Source organism: Hippocampus comes, unplaced genomic scaffold, assembly GCF_001891065.2.
Source record: "Hippocampus comes isolate QL1 unplaced genomic scaffold, H_comes_QL1_v1.1 scaffold58, whole genome shotgun sequence".
Classification (NCBI taxonomy): Eukaryota; Metazoa; Chordata; class Actinopteri; order Syngnathiformes; family Syngnathidae; genus Hippocampus; species Hippocampus comes.
In genome coordinates, this window is record NW_017805118.1 from 491,419 (window position 1) to 514,116 (window position 22,698).

The 22,698-nt window shown below is 42.0% G+C and overlaps 1 protein-coding gene across 10 annotated transcripts in view; it reads right to left on the reverse strand.

Moving 5' to 3' along the window:
• The window catches only part of rbfox3a (RNA binding fox-1 homolog 3a), a 239,756-nt gene that overhangs the window by 156,873 nt on the left and 60,185 nt on the right, over window positions 1-22,698 (reverse strand). For all 10 annotated transcript variants that reach the window (XR_002167726.1, XM_019865687.1, XM_019865686.1 and 7 more), the window contains exon 3: window positions 20,920-20,969. The gene's annotated coding sequence lies outside the window, so the exon portion shown is untranslated. The remainder of the gene's footprint in view (window positions 1-20,919; window positions 20,970-22,698) is intronic.

Below are 22,698 nucleotides of genomic sequence, written 5' to 3' on the forward strand. Positions count from 1 at the left end.
GCCATTGTCACATTTGGAGTCAATGCAAAATTTCAGTTGGCAAATTGAAATTGTGATAGTATATATCGTACAGTACTATAATAGCACCACAGACAGAAAATAGATTGATTGTATTGGATACTAATTTCCTGGCTGTGCTTGACTATAGCTAGACCACACAGCATAATGCTGCCAGTGCCCGTACGCTTTATAACATCACAAGAACTGAAACAGCCCCGGCTTAGAACTGCCAATCATTGAAAAGCATTTTGCATAGCTTTCCCACCTAGCTTGCTTTTTTTATTCTACAACAGTGTTCTCAATTACTGGTGATCGAGATCGATTTCCTATGAGTGAACCATCACGATATCTATTTCTCACTTCGGAACCCTGAGCCCCGAATAGGGCATTGGTTCCCCCCCCTCCGCAGGTTTTATGTCCTTTACGTCTGTCCGCTCCTACTTGTGACTCCGAGATGGACTCGAGAATCTTGAGTTGGTGTGTTAATGCCACTCCACATCTTAATGGGTCAGCTATTGAGTGTGCACTGATTGTTTGAGCTGGTCGGCAAGGGCCATTGACCCAAGCGGGTTGTCTAACAATGGGCCTTGTGGGACAGCAAACCAAATTCACAGACAACAGCCACAGAGATAAGTGCCCTCTCCAGTGACCAAGTAGGCACTCAAAAGGCTAAACAGATGTTGAGCGGGAAAAGAAGAGCGTGACACTAACAAATATTGTGGTGAGTGAGCTTTGCTTTGGGAAAAGGTGATCACAACCACCAACACACCCGTACAACGGATATCTAGCAAATGTCCTCTTCATGTAGATAAAATTTGTATTTTTGGCACTATAAGATGCTTCAGAGCATAAGGCATACCTTCAACGAATGGCCTATTTTAAAACTATTTTCAAATATAGGGCGCACTGCATTATAAGGCGCAAAGTATAGAACCCACAATAGTGGCTGTGGTTGCGTTATGCATCCACTAGATGGAGCTACACTAAAGAGAATACAATACAGCTTTATTTATCTAGAGCTTTCATAACTACTGCGGCTGTAACAAGGCGCTTAACAGAACATTTAAAATTCTACGTCCAAGAAATCAGAATATTGATGCATATATAAGGCGCACCGGATTATAAAGCGTACTGTCGGCTTTTGACAAAATTGAATGCAATTAGGTGTGCCTTACAGTGCGGAAACTACGGTATTAAAAAATTAACACATGCGCAAACTACCTACGGAGTGAAATATGGAAATACTGCTTGAAACGGGCACGGGGGGCGGGGGAATAAACTATTTTACCTTTCTGTGAAGTACCTGCACCACCAGGACAATGCAGAATGCCATTATGAAATATAACCTCATTCGCACAGCCAAGACAATGTGGGGTGGTGATAAATTGTTCTCTGAGCAGCTTCACACAAAAAGAAAACATGCAGAACCGAGAGTTGGGCACAGGAAGTAACTCTGGGTAGCGCAGCGTAACCAGATTCGCACACTGGACTGTGGTCCAATACTCCTTTATCAAAAAATCAGGCAAGAAGCGAAATGGTAGAACCGACTCTTCAAACGCAGCCCTAAAAAAAGCGCAAATGAGAAAATATCTCACTCGATCCCATAACACATGAGAATGAGTATCCTGATGTAGGAATATTTTCTGATATAGTTTGCCTGCCACCATCTCATCAGTGATTCGTCCGACGGCTCGTTCACAGTTAACTTCCACGCAAAACCGTTTTACTCAGGCTCGCGTTTGCTTCAATCACCCGCGCAAACGCTTAATTCTCCCTTTGTGCCGCTTTTATTGTTTGGAAACTTTAATGCCATGCCATAATTAGTGCGGAGCTTGCAACAATCGTATTCAAGAGCTGGCGGAGTGTTCGCTGGAAAAGGAGCGAGGGCCTCAGGGGTTCCGTTGACATTAATGATTTAAGTCTCGAGGCGTTGATACAGAGCACTGTCACAACATTAGCGTCATTTTAAGATGATTCCTTTTTTTTTTTCTGTGATTATTCCATTTGCAGTAAATATGTGGTCCCTCTGCTCACACATCACTTACTCAGACTGTAAACGGGCCAATGTTTTTGTATCCATGACAGGTGTCCTGTTACTTTTGGCCAATACCAGAACGAGGAGTCACTCTTTGAGTACTCACCGATACCAAGTACCGAGAGCTCTTGTACTTTTGATCCTGAAAAAAAAAATATATTTTTTTTTGAACCAAGACCTTTCTTTCGGACGCAGATGATGATTCACCGATGTGTCAATCGGTCGCACTATAGTGGCAACTGTTGTTGACGAGGACTTACTCGATCTAAATTTCGGCTTAGATATCAGTGGCTGGTATCTGTAGCCTCAATGAATACTCGATACCACATATTGGTATCTGTACTTGCCCATCCCTAATTTCTTGATTTAGTTTTTTGTTCACACCCCCTTCATATGTTTGAGTTGAAAGTGTTCAAAGGAGGCCAACCACCACCAAACAAGCAAGCAAGCCAGTGACCAAAGGCAACTGAAAATGAGGACGGGTAGGGTCAACTATTGTCATTCTTTTAAGATCAAATTCCCAAATGGACCTTTTATTAATAAGTCTCCATTGTGGATGTCTTTGTGAAAGTACAACACCGGGCTTTCGACGTTGAATTGAAAAACCTTGCATCGTCGGAATAATTCCAGAGTCAACAATTTCCATTCCAGCCATGACCATAACTGTCGCACAGCACTCCTGATTATAGTAATCGGTTGTTTATACTTCGTTGCGAGGCAGCATCTTTTAATGTGTCAGGAAAAAGGCTGAGTGGCCGAAGTCGGCACAGTAAAGTAATTTTGGGACTATCTCATGTATGTGTACCACAGCCTTTGTACGGAATCGTTCATATTCAAACGCAGGCTGTTGCCCATTCTGCTTGACCAACAAGACCATTGGAACGCTAAAAACTGGAGACAAAGACTCTGCTACAAACATCAGATTGTTTGGAAGATTGCCCGTCTTCTGAGACAGTGCCAAACTAAATAATAATGGAATAGACGGCAAAAATGTAAAGAAGTTTAAAAATGTGCTAACTTGTCAAACTCAAACTCGTTTCCGACGTGCGGTTGAAACTCCAAACGTCATTCCAGGAAATACATTTTGGAGCAATCTCTTCAAGGGATTGCTCGATGGGGCTCAACCTGGGCACTTATGTCATATCTAATTGAGAGTATTCTCTTCAAGGGATTGCTCGATTGGGCTCAACCTGGGCACTTATGTCATATCTAATTGAATGTACGCTGCATAGTAAACTGCAAAGCCCAGTTCGAATGAAGTTGGGACGTTGTGTAAAATATAAACAGTGTGAGGCGTATTAATATTATTATTATTATTCCTAATGCACCCAATATCTCGCCATCTTCATGTCATTAGTCTCATGATTACACTCATCCTCTTCTCATCGTTTCCCCGATACCACTTCTCCAACCTCGCTCTTGTCCAGCGCAAGTTGCAATTTAATGGTGTCATCATGAAATCTCATTTGACTGGGAACAATCCGGCGCTGCCTAATCAAATTAGCAAAGCCCTCCTTTGATTTTTCAATTATCTCGGCCTCCCTTTCTCAGCTTAGCTTGATTTTATACCCTCGGCTGCCTGCCAGCCACGAGGCAAATTATACTGTAGATACATATTGATGACTCACGTGCACACTTGAGCTGAAGAGACTCACGCCTCAGAAGCAGAGAAACGGTAGTAAGGAAAACGCTCATCCGACGTGGCTTGATTTACCGAGATCCCAAACAGGGGACGTTAATTTGTATGTTTACTCTAACGGACGATGGCGGGCGCGCTGGCTGTGATGCACTAAGATTGTGCCAAATGGACTTTTGCACATAGCGCCGCATTGTTTCCTGCGGAAAGGTCAGAAATCACTTTCCGCTGTCGATGTGTTACAATCTTCTGCAATTCCCTCTAAAAACTAAATTATATATGTATAAACTGGGTTTGCAGAACAGGTCTATATGGGGGAGAGGTGGGGCGGGGGTCAAAGACAAGGCGATAGCTCCTCCTACCACGTTTCTCATGCTGTCGCGTCCGCACGCCAGCCCAAAGTTATCATGTCACCGATCACCAAATGTGGAAACGCCGCATGCATAAGTGACCGACAGGTGTAAAAAATGGTGGCGACTGCCTTATGACTCATCGACACAGTGACTTGAGTCAGCTCAAGTCCAAGTCACAACGACTCGAGTCAAATGACAGAGCCAAAGATGTGAACTGGAGTCTTTGCAATTAAAATTTAAGTTGATTCGAGCCACATTTTTGACTTAGGATGTGACAAACACTAAGGGGCCCTATTTTCGTTCCCATTGCATGTCTAGCACAAAGCAGAATCATACTGTGTGCATGGTTAGAGTTTTCTTTCTTTTGGTATTTTGCGCAAGGAGAATTAGGTGGAATCGGGCTTTTGCGCCAGTGTGCGCCGTTGTGGGAGGGAATCTAGCCAAGTCCCAGCCGATCGTAGTAGCATCCCTCAATTGCATTAAAATCAGGCCGCACTTCGACTGAAACGGAAATAGACTCGCTGGGGTCCGTGCATGACATTGGCAGTTAAACCGCAAGATCTCCCCTTGTGGATAATATAGTTGGCTGTGCATGTGACGGGGGCAATTGGAGACCGTCTCGTAACCATGACGTGTCTATGTGTGTGAAGAACCCCCCCCCAAAAGTTGTGCCATCCAGTCAGTTCGGTGCTATTAAGATGATCGTGATTAGAATTTGTTCAAAGAAATGATTTCTACAATGATTCAGAGGGATTGTCCCACATTTGATCAAGCAAAATTGTGTCACGCCACCTGTGCCACACATGACTTGACTTGGATTTGAGAGGGGAAAAAAACTTCAAACATTGATTGCTGTTTACAAGATAAAATGAAGTTAATTAGTTCATGTTGATATGAGAGCCACACTGGATTGGAGGATTATCATATTAATCTGGGAATAACACTGTCAGGATAAAAGGATTAGCCTGTCAATCGGGTAAAGGCACTGTCCTGATTGGAGGATAAACCTGTCAATCCAGGAATGACACCATCCCGATTGAAGGATTATATCAGACCGCACTGCTATGTCACATTGCGGTGCGGAAAAGAGTTATAACTTTCGGTGAGAAATACTCCAAGCGCGATGTAAAACTGTCATGAGCGGAACACAAACTTTTATGAAAAGAGTACAACGCTGAACTTTTTGTTCGTCATTTCGATTCCAATTCTGCCTCGTGAATCTATGCAAATTTGTTTGTATGTTCTTAAACTCATGACCGTATTTTCCCAACCATACGGCGCACCGTATTAAGAGGCAAGACACACTGCATGACTGGACGTAGCCATGGAAAAAGCTATCTTAAAAAATATGATAGCATGCGTGCACGCTAGCGTATGTTTTTTAAAAAGGCAGCGGGAGCAAAACTGGAGTTCGGCTGTGACAATGTTAGGTAAATTTCGAGGTGAAAGAGAGGCTGGCCCATGTGTCGCAGCCAACAGCTGAGGAGATTGATGGCTTTTATTAGCCGCTGACAATAACTGTCAGCCTGCATTTCATATTCAAAGTAATGTGTATAATTACAGTTTTATGAGCAGTCTCTGAATACATTTAGACAGTGATTTTTATTTCGGAATGTGATGCTTTCCCACAGATTATCAATAGTTAATGTGCCGAGAATGACAGAGGGAGGGAGGAGGCACTGCAGCAAGCCGCAAACTTAGTTTCGATCGGCCGATTCTGCACGGAAGGGCCGAAATATGACGTCAAAGGCCGACTACAAATGTTATTTATTTATTTACAGGAGTAAATTTAGTCATACGAGTTTAGGATGGCAGAATTCATGTCTTTCGGGTCAACATCAGCACCTGTTGGCATGAGATTTAAATGCGCACAAGGTGATGGTGGCAAATCAGGCACGCGATGGTCAAACTTACAAAATAGAAAAGTTACTATTAGTCATGACGACAGTGGCGTTTTTTTTTTTCTGTCGGGGGCAAACAAAAAAAAAAGTTTTGCTTTAATTTTCAGGATGATTAAACATTAAAGTTATTACTTTGGTACCTCTGCCTCCTTCCCTCGTTTCCCAGCAGCCATGTAACATTTTTTCTTTAGAACCCCTTGTGAAAGGCCATTATTGCAGCGAAACAACATTATTTCTTGACTCTTGGCACATTTGAATTAGCTATATTCCCTTACTGTGGAACGCCACGTGCCCAGCAGTGGCACCCTCTGTAGACCCAGACTGTGTGAAACATGAAAACAATATGAACAAAAGAAGTGTGGGGGTACAGAAATGAGAGGCAAACTTGAGGAAGTGGGTCATTCTAACACATATAGGACGTTGACAGCAACGTCAATGGCGAAAATACTCCAGTCTGATTCCTATTTCTAAAAGGGGAGTTTACTTTCAACAGTAAAGGAGCTGCTGGATTGTGGAAACGGCGGGTTATTGACTATTTTCACCAACCAGAATCTACACAAAAATGGTGGCGTGCACCGGCCGTCCCTTGAGAATGGCAGATCTTGGTTCAACCTCGGAACCGAAACATTTTGTTTTGTTTTTTTTACACTTGAGGTACTTAAAAAAAAAAAAAAAAAGTATGACTTGTCATTAATACGCGCACACTCTCTTCCCCGGCAGCGATTCCGAAAAAAGGGTGTCGTGGCAGCAGAGTGAGATGAGATATCCTCAAGGGCTGGGAGGGACGATACGATGCCACTTAATCTGTCCAACGATGTTAATTTATTAATGACAAAGATTGCATATCTTTACTCATGATCATTCACCTCTTTCAGCAACCTACGGTGAAAGATGAAACAATGAAATCTTTCACAATGGATTTGACTTTTTTTGTGGTCTCACTGTGTGCTTTTTTTTTTCTTGTAGACCATTTGTCACTTAAATACAGTAATGTTGAGATAAAGGCTCATCAAACCGTGTGTGTGTGTGTGTGTGTGTGTGTGTGTGTGTGTGTGTGTGTGTGTGTGTGGTGTTCCCTTTGAGGCTTCCGCTGTTGTAAAAGAACTGTCATGATCATGATGAATGTGAAATGAAAGATTTTGCCTTTAACGCGCGCGCACACACACACACACACACACACACACACACACACACACACACACACACACACACACACACACACACACACACACACACATAACATGCGAACCCTTTGATATAATTACAATCCTGACCTTTCAGTTAAATGACTGCTGGCATAACCATCACATATGCTGACACACACACACATGCACGCACGCACGCACACCCATTGTTAAAGTGCCGGGGTTAAATTGTGCAAGATTAAAGCGGAGCTCAGCAGCAACAAAAGTGCATGTCGGAGGAAATTATAACAGGATCACAAGATGAATGCAACAGATACTGTAATCTCCTTCGGAAGAAGTAAACCATTTAATATCCTGACACGAATTGAAATTGGGCGGCCCGGTGGACCAGTGGTTAGCGGGTCGACCTCATAGTGCAGAGGTACCGGGTTCAATTCCAGCTCCGGCCTCCCTGTGTGGAGTTTGCATGTACGAGAGATTCTACAAGTAGGTGTCGTGTCATTTCACCCTTTCAGGGACGGCGGTTACTACAGTGGACAGCTTATCAGGTTACAGGTTATCATTATTGGTGCATGAAAGGGTTAAGAAGTTCAAAAGTGGCATGTGTTTTAACCTGCAAAAGCTTGACCAGTGTCCTGCAATTCAATTGTGTGTGTGCATTTAAAGGTTTTCACAGTATGCAGAATGATTGGGGAATGTGTTCAGAGCGGAGGAGGGAAAAGAGAAAGTGCGTGCATGGGGAGCAAGATGATGGTGATGAGAGGCTTGACAACCAGCATAATAAAGCACGCTAAGTGTAAGCCGCTAGATTTACGGGGCCTTTACCCCAAAGCCGAATGCGCCATTATTTTCCCTCCCAAAACGTTAATGTCACACAGGGCGGTCATAAATACATCTTTGCGTTCAGTTAAGGGTCCACAATGGAGAAACCCACTCCACTGTTCTCCCTGGAGGCAGGGGGGGGAAAAAAAAGTGCTGGAATAATGGGAATTTTTTATGAACATGTGGGAAGATGATATGCATGATGACACTCACATGGCCCTGCAGTTGGGCTCGCACAACAGTCGGTGGTAACGTATGGCTAACAAATGCATAATTAATAAATAAATATATAAATAAATAAATAAAAAGGGCGGGTTGCGGGGGGGCGGGGTGATCATCAGCCCTTGTCAAATAATTACTTGGTAAGGCATACTGTGTACACTTGTGCAGTGGCACATGTGGCTGGAGCGGTTATATTAAGCGGCATCGCATCATGAGAGGTGTAAGGCAAGACAATGGGTAAGAAGCAAAAGAGGAGCAATCTGCACTTCCCAGGGAGCAAATGAAGGCTTTAATTAAGTGTCAAATGGAACCAAGGCCTGGGAGGCAGAGGAGAAAGCAACAAAATATCACCCACTGGGTATCTCTTCATATTTGTCTGGAGGTTACAGTAAAATCTAACTGTTGTGCTGCTGCAAGAAATGCCCCCCCCCCCCACACACACACACAGAGGGTATTAAAAATGTAGCATGTTTTGTAGTCTTTGTTTTTGCACTGGCCTGAGTCAGGAGCTGGTCAGCAATTCTCTGTTATCAGCAAAGCTCCAAAATACTGAAATGTGTGCATGTGTGTGTGTGTGTGTGTGTGTGTGTGTGTGTGTGTGTGTGTACAATGGTAAGAGTTCTATCGCAACGTTTACACTCGCCAGCAAAAGGGATACGAATCATTTTAGCATGAGGCTAGCACATGCATCGAAGTATTGCAACTACACAAACTGTGCTGTGTCATTTGCGAGCAAAAAAAAAAAAAAAGTGGAAACTGAATGATATTTATGCTGCAGTCGCATCGGCAGCTGTCATGTTTCCGTCTCTGTTTGGAAGTGGGCTGTTTCTAATCTGAGGTTTTTTTTTTTTTGGTTTGCCTCATTAGGCCTCCATGATGCATATGCATGTTGATCGTGTCACTCCAGCCTTGAATGAAATGAAAAATAAAGAACTCATGGAATTACGAACACTTAAAACATAACATGTATTTGATTGGTGCCCTTTTGCCCTGCATGAGAATGGTAGTCCTTTCTGCTCGAACCTTTTTTCCATCATCAATATAAAAAATATATTTAATCATAATAATAACAAAAAATACCCTCTATGTCATTAATTTCCCCCCTAAAGTGATTTTTTTTATATGATGGACATTTATTTGAGTTCCTGCGAGAATTCCTGCCCCCCACCCCGCCGCTCATCTGCTGCACACGCGAGCCCCCGCCTTGCCCCTCCCTCTACGTGCTCCACTCAGCTCTCATCCAGTGCCGAGCGGCAGCCGGCAGGCCAACGCGCCGCAGCCTGCAGGTCTCCCCTGACCCGCAGCATCAGACAGGAAGGTAATGAAAATGTGTATTCCCCTGCCATTGTTGGGTACAATATAATCCTCACGATTTAACATTTCAACGTTGCTGACGACATTACGTCTCTAATGGTCTGACATTACACCAAAAAAAAAAAAAAAAAGAAACAAAAACATGGGGTGCAGGGTAACTGGTGGGCAGTGTCGGCATCACACCTGCTGAAAATGCTTGTTTTCTGATACAAACAGAATCCGTTTATAACTTCTAGCCAGCACTTTTTTTTTTTTTTTGTCCAGCTGTTCACTGATTTTTGGCGGGTTTTATTAAAAAAATAAAATAAAATAAACAGATAAAGACAGCTGCTACAGATGGAGAGAGAATTTATAGAGTTGTACTGCTTTCTAAGTGTGTTCAAGTTCATTATTGTTAGCTTCATTGCATTTAAAATATTGAAACTATTTAAGGTGAAGAAAAAAAAAATTATAATAATAAAACACGACAAATAAACATCTTCCAAGAGAGGGTACCAAGGGGTGTGCACTTGTGAAGTTTAGTTGCATTGCTTAGAACGAGATGCATGCTTTGTTTCTTGATTCAATTGTTCAGAGCACTTTGTAATTCATTGTGGTATTTTTCTGCTGATTATTTTTTTGATAACAAGTGTTGTAATAGGTGCCCTTTTTTGGCCTGAGCATCTGCGACCCACCCCGACTCCACCCCACACCTCCAAATGTCTGTGGAAGTGCCTGGTATGGGGATATGTCACCACACACTATGACCAAATGTTGGTCATATCGAAACTACAACTTGTGTGGTGCTTCCAGGATTTACAAACGGTCAGGCACCAAACATCTCTGTCATCATTTATCTTTGTACTACAAGACAGCTCAAGCAAATAGTGCTTCAAAAGATGTGCCATGTTTGATTTCTTCGGCGGCCTTTTAAGGGACAACAGAAGCCTGAAAAGTGACATCTATCGTGGGATTCAATGCTTCAAGAGTCCACAGCACAGACCAAATTTTAATGTAAATGTCGTATCACACATATATATCCACATACACATTCAAATGATCAAAAAAAAAAACCCCAGCTCTTTCATGCATATTCCTATTTTTGGTGCTGTTACAATACTTAATACAGTACGTAAAGTTGGATATGATTGTCATTTTTTCATTATATTTTGATTCCATGATATATTATTCTATTTTGTCATCCCCATTTCCTCCCCCTGCAGTCCTCCTCTTAATTTCTTTTTCCACCTGCAACCCACCAGCCAGTCGGAGAACGCTCTAATGACTCCAATTAATAATGGAAATGATTCATGCATTTTCAATGGCACGACAGTAAACCCGTTGAGTCTTATTTCTGACATATAACGGGGCCTCTGTGCACTGACAGGAAAAAAAAAGAAAGAAAAAAAAAAGAATAACTGATCAAAATGAGCAGAACATTACAGTTCCCCATCATCAAAATAAAAAAATGGATATACTGCAATAAAAATACATCAAGACATTCCTTAATTAACAGTCGTCAATGAAAAATAGTTGATGTCCTTGTGAGCGGGATTTATTTTTTATTTTTTTCTCTGCTTTTATGCAGGACCAGTTCTGAATGTTTCCATTGCCATCTATTGGCAGCTCCCAAACATGGCGGCTCCTAAGCAGAGAGGTTTTGTTGGGCATCCAGTAGGGAGGAAGTGGAGACGATTCGAACTTCCACGACTGACAATGAAGTCAGGGTTATTATTTATTGTTTTATTTTTTTTTATCATAGACACCAAAATAGTCATCATCAAAACAGCCGAATAATAAGATTTAGGCAAGAGGAGCAAGGACGTCACGTGCAGAAGAGGATAAAATAACATGCAGGGTTTTAAAAAAAAAAGTACTGATCAAGTTTAAGGGGGTTATAAATATCCAACAAAAATTGTACAGTCAGTACAAAAATATTCAGTCCTTCATTCCAATGACAAACGTTGCTGATTTTTGTGGGCAATTGTGCAGCAGGTTCAACCTCTTTGCAGTAAGCAGAGATGACCACCAGGTGGTATGGTCTCTTCAGGAATAGCATCCAACTTTCCTGATTTCACCCCAAGATACAAAAATAGTCACGGCCATTAAAAAAAAAACAATTTGAGAGACTATTTATCATTTATATTTGAGTTCATGCTTTTAGTTTTCAATTTGTTGATGACAAATAGCTCCTCCAGAGTTTATTGCATCCACAATTGCTCGGAGAATAATCTTGCATTGATACCACTTGAGTTGCTGCACTCTTCTTCTTGAGATTATCTTTCATAACACTGATGACATCTGTCCGGACGACGCTGCTCACCTACAAGTACTTTCTTGCCACCCCTCCCATCTTTCTGACCAAACGCTACACACCGTTCTGAATCAGCATGTAACAAGTTCTATGTGAACATAAGATAGAATGGGTAATTTTCACTACCTCTTATCCTGTTCAGGTGAATCGGAGTCTCTCTCAGCTGCTAATAAGTGAAAAGCAGACTACACCCTAGGCTGGTGTTCACAGTTGTATGTTTCACCTAAGTCTAGAAAAATTGGGAGGCATATGTTACAGCCCACCACCTACAAAAAAAGTATTTTCGAGCCTAATGCTAAATCTAACGGACAGTCCGCCATTTATAAACGGTCTTTTATAGAGGTCATATTTTAACGAAATCCTCCTACATCCGACTGTCTCGGAACGGTGGGTGTTTCATGTAAACATGGTGAAAAATGGACTGTTCTTTATTTCGTTGGAGGCTGTTACCGTGGCGATGTGCTGTTTGCAAGAAAAATCATGCTGTTTTTGAGCATCTAAAGCCAGGCGAATATTATGTGATTGAATAACCGTAGAGTGGTCTTTCAATTATTTTTGGTGGTTGGAATTTCAGCTTGTGACTTCACAGGGATTTTCTGAGGAAATGACAATTTCTATTTTAGGTTACCTTCTAAAACAACACTGACGGTTTTATTGTAAGGCACTTCAGTGAGTTAGGTTTAATCTGCTGTGACAAAGCATAAAAGCAGACACCAAAGGAAGGTGATATTAATGAGCAGTCTGTCTCAACCCTGTCAAACTACAGACCAGGAAGGGGACGTTGGGGTGTAATTGCCTTGCTTTCCAAACATCAGAGAGGCGGACAGGTCGGCCAGATATTAAGATGAAAAAAGGATGGGCCCAACTTGTTCCATGGAAAGAAAAAAAGTAAGACAGTGAGAAATAATGAAAACAAGAAGAAAGAGAGGTAGGCGGACAGTGAAGGACGTGAGAAGGCTTCCATGCTAAGCAGTGCAGATCAGAGGAGGGCCTCCTATTCTCAGAGCAAAACAATCGTCGACAATCAACTGACTTAGTGATGAGCAAGCAGTATGTGCAGCTGGAGGACGTGAAGAGAAACAATGAATAGAGGTAAGAAACTTATTTGCGTCCTCTTTTTGTCGAGGGCCTCAAGCTAATCAACCTTTCTTCTTTCCATTCAGCCCAGGCACACGGCATCAGAGGAATCTCTCATCTCATTTGTTTGCATCTTCAACTGACAAAAGTTACAAACTAAAAATACGAGGTCCCTACAGAAAGCGGAGGGAGATCTTTGAGTCCCTTTAACGGAACTATTTAAATTCAAAGTATGACTAAATTGATGATGAGGATTATGATAATGGTCTGCCTGTGCCTTAATCAAACACACCAAAATCATATTAAATCAGCTGTGCCAGTATTTATATATGGTCACATGAGGCCTAGGTTAAGACCTCCACACTGTCACTGCACCAGGCATATCTCCAAGGCTACACACTCGCTGCACCGGAACGCACAGCTTGGCGATGTAACAAGGTATGGCAGTCTGCCAGGAGCGTCAACACGAGCAGCAAGCCTTGCGCTGATGGGAAAAAAAAAAAAAAGTACAATACATTTGCGCCACAGCGTAAGTGCACTGTCTACGAAAATGAAGCCCACGAACCGCTGCGTACTTTAAGACACGTCCACTGAAAATGATTAGGTGCCATTCTGCTCTCGATGAAAACATCACTGTTTACACATAAACATATCAACATGGACACATGTACGTTTACACATGTACAGATCAAAAAGTGCTGTACCTGAAATTGACCCTTGGGGCACACCAAACATAATAAAACACTGTTTTATGGGCCGTCATGTCTCAGAGGTAGAGTGGTTGTTGCCCAATCCAGTGGTTGATCGTTTGAAATGTTCACCAAAGTAACCCAGATGCTGCCACGCCTTCTCATACACAGCCAATGTCCTCTCCGTGGTATAAACTGGCTCCATGATGGCCTGTCTGTGACTGCAACCTCCTTATAACTCTGAACTAATTACCAATTGAAACAAATATTTGACGGCTGCGACTTGTACAAGGTTGTATGTATCATGCTTGATATAAATCTGTTCAGAATTTCAAAATCAGAACCAACTGTGTGTATGATCGGTTGCCCACAGCCTTTCAATTCAAAATTGTAATATGCCTTTTATGGCAGAGGAGGGACCATTTTCTCATCTCTCATGCAAAAAAACATGCTCATACACAGGCAAACACACCTTCAGATGAAAAGGGCATGCATGCACTGCATTCTATTTGATTTGTATTTGAAAATACATTTCCCCCCATCCTCGTGCTGGGCTGAAATCCCTCCCCTGGGCTAGGAGATAGTGCAGGCAAAGCCACTGTGGACAAGCAAATAAGAGCTGAATTGCTAAAACTGCTTCTGTTGCTCTGTTGCCGTATTCATGAAGTGAGCGGGAGGCAGTATGGGCAAGGGAGGCTTTCGAAGGTCGCCAGTGAAAGTAATTTAAAATCCCTGAAGGTGTCTCTCAATGAATGTCAATAGAAAGCATAATGCTGCTTTTATTCAGCTCTTTCAGAGGTGGAATAGTGGCGGGAGGGTCCAAGATGACAAAAAAAAAATAAACAAAATGAAAAAAAAACCCAACAACAACTAGGCCTGATGGGTAAACAGCCATGCTGAATGTAGCGAGTAACATCGGACTGAATATTTACAAAATCTCTTCTGACACCTGAGTACAGGATTAGTCAAGACCTCATGCATACACACAGCACAGAGCAGGAGTTATGTAAAGCTGGGTACAAACTCGGAAAGGGATACCAAACTTATTTAGCCATTTTCAGCAGTAAAATGTAAATATTTTGTTGCTAATGAATTTGATAGCTTTATTAGTTTTCAGGCACAATTAACACCTTTAACATTTTGCCACTGGCTATCAACTGAAAACGACGTATGATGTTCGCAAGCAGAGATTGGTTGTCAACTGATCCCTGAGTACTTGCGATGCCCTTTTCGGTCAACAGCAAGTAGCAACATGTTTTTTTTTTTGAGGTGCAAATTGAACATGAAGTTATCAAATGCATTATAGAACAAAATATTGACTTTTTACTGTTGAAAATAGCTAAAATAAGTTTTGTATCCCTGTACGAGACATCATGTTAAAAGAAAAGAAAACATAGTTTCTGTTACCTCATTCACCGACTGATGACGCAGCATCAGGAGCAACTCAAGGTTCAGCATCTTGCTCAAGGACACTTTGACCTGGTCGCAATGGCCCGGAGATCAAACTACCAACCACTCGGTTAGGCAACAAACACTCTATCACTGAGACACGACACCCCATAAAACAGTGTTTTGCTTTGTACAAAGCTTATCGGGATTGGTGTGCCCCAAGGGTCAATTTTAGGTCCAGCACTGTTTGCTTTAATAAGGATACAGAGGTATGATTATAACTATTTTATAGGCAAATCCCACGATCTATAGTCGCGGTGGAGAGTTGGAAGCACAAAATGTTTGCTTTGCCCTAGGGGTAGCGTAACCTCAACTAATTGATCAGCACTGCATTAATTCTTTCGAAAGTATACCAACACATCTGTGTCACAGCAACATTATTTTAAAGGGTTATATGGAAAGAACTAATTATTTAATCGTCTTACATTCAGACCATTAACTTGATAGTCAGACACCTCCTTCATATTCTGCCATTCAGGCTAATACCAAGAGCAACCAGCTGAGTGCAACCACTTGTGCAGCAGTTCACAAACAAGCTATTTGTTTCGCAGAACCATTCGTGTTATTCCAGAACACATTTAACAGAATGTGCTGGTGGTCAGTGTGATGGAAAAAAAATGCACAAACACAAATGAAAAATCACCTCGATTAATCATCTTAAGTAACGGCTGGTAAATTAATTTCTCAGAGAAAACCCATATCACAGAACATGAGTAAGGAAATTACCCTTATAGTGCGCAAGTCAGCAGTGAACGCGGATGTGTGTGCGTGTGTGTGTGTGTTGCAGTTTTGATTAAATTGAAAAGGCGTGCTGGGATAAATGAAGTGAGGAGTTGGACTGTACAGAGCTGACATGTATTAATGAGCACGCGAGAATGTAGAGACACTCCTAATAACCCATTCGGTGGTAGAAAATACTGGGAGCAGGAGAGGAGGAGAGAGAATGACTTACGGGAAGAATCCAGACATTTGCCTCGGATGATGCAAGGTCCACAAGAGATGGGTGACTTCATAAGTGCACATTGACTGGGCCCCCCCCCCCAAGAAAAGAAATACATACACAGCATTTTCGGGGGTTGTTACATTTAGTAGGAACTGGGAGAAGGATGTTTTTTCTTTGGGGAAATCATACATTAAAAACAACAATGTGTAGCCAAGGTAAGAACTTTCACGCGCTACCTTCAGAAGCTCTGGAAGATTCAATCGGACAGGGGGAGGTAATTTGACTAATTTTAGTATAGATGTATATATATGTTGCGCAATGCACATATGGGCCCCCTTATGTTTGAACATGGTGTTTCTTATGGACAATCCGGTAAGAGAACACCTCTATCACGCCCTTCCAGGTCTCACCGTCATTATCCACGCGAACATTGAAGCCCCCCAGCAGAGCGAGAGAGTCCCCAGGGGACGACATGCACCTCCTCCCTCTCGTGGCTCTAATCCATCTCAGGCTTTTCAGCCATTTGGGTTTGAATGTAAACATTGTGAGAACACAATCAGCCCCAGTCCTCTCCATCCTTCTCTCCATCACTCCCTGGCTTTGCCGTTTCCTTCTCCTTCTCCTTGCTACTGGGCCAGATAATGAAATACATAAATGCAACATGCATTTCATTTTTTTTTTCTTCTTCGGGAGACAGTGGGCCACGTTCCTCCCCTCTCCCCTTCTACCTTTGATGTCAGCGTGTGTTTCACTCCAAAACAAAATGCAGAACAGCCAATGAATAATGGAGCGAAGCGCCAAACTGCCACCTTCTAATCTCAGCAGGCCCGCAGCAGAGTGCTTCAAAGCTTTATGAGCTTGCGACACCGCTGCAACAACACCGCGATGATCGTATCGTGTACAGTCGCACGCAGCAGCCATGACGGTGGTCACGAAGTGAAAGCAAGCGACCCGATGAAAAACAACCACTTCGTGATGCTGTCACAACAGAATTGGCTGCAGAATGTTCGAGTGACTGCCGCGCTCGCAAAAAGTCAGCTGCGATCGGCTCCAGTTCACCTCCGACCCTCCCAATTTTTGAAAACAAGTAATAACTGTTCGGCTGCTTTTTAGTCTAAAGCAGTGGTTCTTAACCTGGGTTCGAACGAACCCTATGGGTTCGGGGAATCAGCCTCAGGGGTGCGACCGAGCCTCTGCCATGGAGGTTAAGATACGACCGACTCAACATGTGAATTAGTTATGACATCACTGGCTGGTTCATTTTGTGCGCAATTAAATAAACATACACTTTATAATTATACTAATTGTGTTTACATTTTTTCAGTTTTGAATAAATGCGTTTTTTTTTTTTGTCTTTAATTTGTAAAAAAAATCATGCTCTTTATTTTTCACTAATGAAAATTTAATCCGAACCAGAGTATTCCTCCTGGCCAAATATTTTTGATTCAAAATAAGCTTCGGTTCAGGAACGACGCGATGATGACATGAAGAAATGTGCTTTGGCATTGATAAGTGCAGTGCGGTGTGAGCGAGTGTGTTGGGAAAAAACACAGATCACAATTACCCGCGATTCATTTTTACTCATAAACTATAATAAATCAGTGGGGTTCACTGCAAAAGCATCATGGCATCGTTACTTTGGCACATTAACCTAAAATAGTTACGAAATGGTTTGAAAGTTAATGTGGAATAAATTAGAGGGGGGGTTTTTTTGTTTGTTTTTTTTTGTTTTTTTACTGACAGTACTTAACTCTTGTTGCATTTTCTGGTGGTCAAGAGGATTTACAATGGACCTGGTTGAATATTGTAGGCTCAAAGTGCAATAGCATCCCCGCGCCCCTGCCTCTTCTGGTCTCTCTCTCTTTCTGTTTTCTCACTCCTTTGTTATTTCTAGATTCATATAATATGAAAGTTAATGTGGAATAAATTAGAGGGGGGGATTTTTTGTTTGTTTTTTTGTTTTTTTACTGACAGTACTTAACTCTTAAGCCTAGAGAGGACGGGTTGTTTATAGGCTATACTCACTCCATTTTCACTCTCCCTTTCTCTCTCTGGGGGAAAGCCTACAGCTTAAGGTAATGCACTTTTTTTTGAGTGCGTTTTCTGGGCGAATGTTAATCAACCACTTTCTCACACTTTATTAGCTTCGTGTCTCTGTCTTTTTACTTTCTCTCGTCTGCTTCCACTCGCTTTTTCCTGTCTATCACAACACCCCATTCCCATGTCCCCTAATTAAATGCCCACCCATCCAAAAAAAAAAAAAACTAGTCAAATCAAAACAGGCTTTAGAGAAAAATGTCTTTTCAGGTAAATACACATTTGACAGCTTTTAAGTACACATACACAGTGGTTGACTTCTTTTTACGCCTGCATTACAGTTAAGAATGTCAAAAGGGGCGATACAGGAAAGCATTTCCTTTCAAGAAGCCCCCCACTCCACTTCTGTCTTCAAGCCAACCGATGTCCCAAATGTGTTTTGCCATGATTGGCTCGGTTTGGGGCAGGAAGTAAAAAGCGAGGCTGAGTGCACAACGCCTGACTTCCCCTGGAAGAGTTAAGTGTTTTCAAATGTATCCTGCAGCGTCAACACTGGCACTACTGGCTTTGCTTCATTACCATAAAGAAATTTCGCTGCGGCGACTCGACCAGCAACAAAATGGCGAACAGATGAGAGCCAAAGTGAGGAGCGAGTGAGACGGATGAGGCAGGAGAAAGAGGGATGGGCGAGAGGATGAAACCAATGCGTATTGCATGGCTACAGACGGGATGCATGAAGCCTAACAGATGGATCAATTGCTTTGTGAAGACCCCACACCTGCTCACAAAAAAAAGTTTGAACACCGATAAACAAAACTATTGGCCTACTAAGCTGTCGGAACACGGATCTTCTGAGCCAAAAACAACCAGCGTGTTAGCATTGCTCAAATAATTTCAAAATGCCGTGAAGTGAACTATAGAGACAAACAGCAAGAATCCCGTGTCGGTGCCTTTGACTCCACCTTTTCGGGGAGACACATACACCTGACAGATATGTTTCAGAACGATCCGGCAGAGGAATCTGAGCAGTTCGGAGTCATTTATTTGTCGTCGTGTGGCTCATTATGGAGTTTGAAGATTGATTTCAAGTGCAGACGGAGCAGCAGCATGTTTCAGCACCACGGATAGCTCCCACTCCCTGTTCTGGGTCGGTGGCTTTTGGTGGGCTGTCCTATGGGAATATTATTTTAGATTTCAAAAGGACTTCAAACTGAGACAGATGAGACCCACCTCGTACCATTTACTGACACAACCTCATGCAAGAAGATCGTAGTAAGCAGTTTTGTATGTTTTACATTAATTTTCTATGGCGCAACTCTAATGAGGACAGGATAGGACAGAGCATATCCTTGTGTCATGAATGTGAAAGCTAGTACAGCTGCAGGTACACATGCAGTTTAGTTGTATTTATGATTACCTTTCTCACAACTGTACAAATAAATAGGAGTTTAACCACCAGACCACCCCAAAAAAAATTTTTTTTCCATGATGCCGTTTTGCATGGTGTTACATCAGGCCTTGTTAGAGAGGCACACGCCATCAGACACACACGCACACTTTGCACCCAACTCTGATGACTTCTTGCCTGGATGTTTTATCACTTTCCGTCTCAAGCCGCGTCTGTTTGATTATCTCGGTGTCACAGGTTATCTGCCTGTTAGTTCCACTTTTTTTTTTCTTCGCCGTTTCATGCTGCAACCATTGCACACTATATTGGTGAAGTGAATTTTGTGTCTTGGCAAAATAGAAACACATGCAATGCTGGTATGTCATGCTTCTTTTGAAATATTTATCACATGAGAGGTCTTTTGTAGAATCCTTTGAACGAAGGCTTGCGGTTCATTTCACGACACTGCCCCACCTCAACTGCATAAATTCCAATGACCAAAGAGCAGCATCAACGTTTAAATTCATTATGAGTGTGTATAAAGCAAGTTCTTAACAATTGATACGCTCCTCGTCTTAACTTTAAATTCAAAAACACTACACAGTACGAGCTCACACATGCATCTGGCCCAGCTATGCTCCACCACTGCATTAGTCTCCACGGGTGTCGAAAAGAGCAAATCACGGTAATGAGCAAACTGCAACTGCGAGTGAACCTCAAAATGTATCGCGGTGGAAGCAAAAGACCACATGCTGCTCAGAACATATTTTAAGTCTGCGGCATTTTTTTTTTTTTTTTTAATGAAACACTATGTAAAGCACACCGGAAGACTTTTTGAAACGCAGAGAAATGCCTTGTTTTCAGTGTGGCTCAATTCCCTACACAGCAGCAGCTCAAAGACTTGAAATTAATCGGGTTTGGTTTATTTGAGCGTTGTGACTTCAGGCTGTGTTCAATACAACCCCATGGTTCCACTCTCGCTAATGAGGGAAAGGTGATTCATTTCAAGGTGAGCCAGAGAATAAAAAGATAATTAAAAAAAAAAAAACATTGAAAAATAAATTACTTGGACGGATGTCAAGGCCAGATACATTCTTTGAGAAGAAATACTCCGAGCCCTCTGTGGTCCCCTCACTAACTACTTACCATACAGTTGAGAGTTCATTATCATATCAGAAAGCAATTTAGATTGGAAGGCAAACACAGCAAAAATACATGTTTGGGATATCTGCAGACCGATGATGATGAAACCTTGTCAACAGTGTCTGCTGACACCCCCCGGCCCCCACTCCCACCCCCTTGCCACTCTGTGGCAGCCACCTCCATGCCTCAGCTGAATAGCCAGATAGCTAGCTGGGTGGCTCGATAGCTAGATATTGACTGCATATTTCAAAACAAAATATACAACTGATCTGAATGCAAACTCAACAATAATCTGATTTAAATAAAGGCCATTCCAGTCAACATTGATCAAAAATCATTACTTTTGTTGTGTTGTGTCACTCTGGCCGCCACAACCTTTGAATCATCATCAGATTGTCATGTGATGAGTGGGTAATGTGTTGAAGTGTAGAATGATTTCAACAAACATTGACAACAAAACATTGTCTACTTACTGAAGGATGTCAGGGAGCTGGACAGGTCTGTGTCTTCATTTAATAAAAACCTATGAGACAAAAAAACAAACAAACAAAAGCAAAACGTTAAGTGTGTATGTGTGGTACTATATACACCATGCATTGTAGTGTTTACTTATTCAAACACAACCAGAAAATTGTCAGTCATGAAAGTAAACAAAAATCTAAGTGGCAAAGACACTTTGGAAAGGTTGTGCCAATAGTAAGAAGAACCGAATGAGAATCAAGAACTGTCTCAGTTTGCCCGACCTAAAGTGACATGCTGCTCTTTAATTTGATCACTTGCATACTTTGCCTTCTCTCCGCTGTCAGACATCGGAAATGTCACCTGAGAGTCAAATTTCCTTCAATTGTTGTGAGTAATGCATTTTCCTATACTTTACTATTCAAAGACTTTTACATCCCCTGTATGATGTATCAAAACACCATCAGGTGCTACTATAAACAATTCATTGTAATAGACATGCACTTTAAACCTTTAAGATTCCACTTTCTGCAAATTACGCATACTCAAATTTGGCGTGAATTGCATTGCTTTTAAATAATTGCCGTTAAAAAAAAAAAATTACTGCCATATCTTCTAGGATTTTCATTTATTTCAGGTCCCTTCACACAGTCCGGCCAATTTCTTGGTGAAGCTAATTGCAAAGGAAGGAATTTCTAAATAGAAATGAGCAAAGCGATCAGGCACAAGGTTTAACGGACTTCATGCTGCAAGCTTCCTAGTCACGCTAAGGTCAATGAAAAACCATCCGAGTACTTATAAATTAATAGAGAAGAGCATCACAATGAACAGAGCTCTTCAATTAGTCTTCTGACATTTGAGAGTTCATGAGAATAATTGACTTGTGGTGTGTTCATTATGCTTTTCAATGACATATCTTTGCATGCTAGAAGATATCAATGTGCTGTAATTGTTTCTAAATTCCAACCATGTTCGGTAAACTACACTCATTTTCTAACCATCGTTGGACCTGAGAAGTGGTTGTTACCCGATTCCAATGGCAGAGAAAGAGATAGTCAGGCACTTGACTGAGCTTGGCAGGAAATGAAAAAGAAATTAACTGTGGGGTGGATGGTGGTCTCCAAGTGCCCACTTCACAGCGGCCAACTCATCCGCAAGTGGAAATCCTGCAGTTCCTTATTTATGTACTATGCGCGGAGCCATCTCCTGCAGGGACAACAGTGATTCCGTTATGCTACTGCGATGTCGGCCGAGCATCTCTCCTGTGCTGAATTTAAAGGGAATGACGGGAACCGCTTCATTTGGCGAGGACTCAAGTTGGCTGTGTCCACTCCCACAACGATGCAAACACCCATTTCTAGTTGGGTCCATCGATGGAAGAAAAAAAAAAAGCACTTTGCGCGAACTAAACTTGTGCGGGGCACGAATAGGGCCCTTGAGGTTCAGTAAACTCTCTCCAAAACTAACCACATCATATGAATTGTGATACAGAGTCAAATCAGGACTGTGTGAGTCCCACTTAAGTCAGGTAAACATTCTTGACGTCAAGGTCAGTACACCTTTGCACCATTGCCACATTCCTCCCTCGAGACTCTCCCATTGTTTTGACTGCAACCTTCATCGGAAATCAATATCGAGACATATTTATGAACTACCACGGAACTGAATGCTTTCCAGTATGTTGTTCTGAACTGCAGTGCAAGAAGCTATCGACCAGCGACAAGCTATTGTTGAAATATTTTCTTCTTTTTTCCGAATATCAATCTATCATGAACTTTGAAAAAAAAAAAAAA